The 365-nt window shown below is 40.3% G+C and overlaps 1 protein-coding gene across 1 annotated transcript in view; it reads right to left on the bottom strand.

Moving 5' to 3' along the window:
* LOC108372081 (POU-domain protein pdm3) overlaps nt 1-365 on the bottom strand; it is a gene marked incomplete at its 5' end in the record, with an annotated part of 20,841 nt that overhangs the window by 9,271 nt on the left and 11,205 nt on the right. The gene's annotated exons all lie outside the window — the stretch shown is intronic.

Below are 365 nucleotides of genomic sequence, written 5' to 3'. Positions count from 1 at the left end.
CAGTAGTTACTAAAATATCGCAGTTTTCGTATTTCTGGAAATTACCGTTATATGGGAAGTGGGCGTGGTTAAAGTCCGATTTCGCCCATTTTCAATACCAACCTACCTTGGATTAAGGGAAACCTACATACCAGATTTCGTTGAGATATCTCAATTTTTGCTCGAGTTATCGTGTACACGGACGGACGGACAGACGGACAGACGGACAGTCGGACAGACGGACGGACAGACAGACAAGGCTTAATCGATTTATTTTTTCATCCTGATCTTTTATGTATACATTTGTCTATATCTATCTCGATTCGTTTTGGCTGTTACAAACAACCGTTATGTGAACAAAATTAATATACCCTTGTGCACAAGTG

Source organism: Rhagoletis zephyria, unplaced genomic scaffold (genome assembly GCF_001687245.7).
Source record: "Rhagoletis zephyria isolate East Lansing unplaced genomic scaffold, Rhagoletis_zephyria_1.1 Rzeph_scaffold_05425, whole genome shotgun sequence".
NCBI lineage: Eukaryota > Metazoa > Arthropoda > Insecta > Diptera > Tephritidae > Rhagoletis > Rhagoletis zephyria.
The sequence above is the reverse complement of the archived record's forward strand: the minus strand, read 5'-3'. Positions and strand labels throughout refer to the sequence as shown.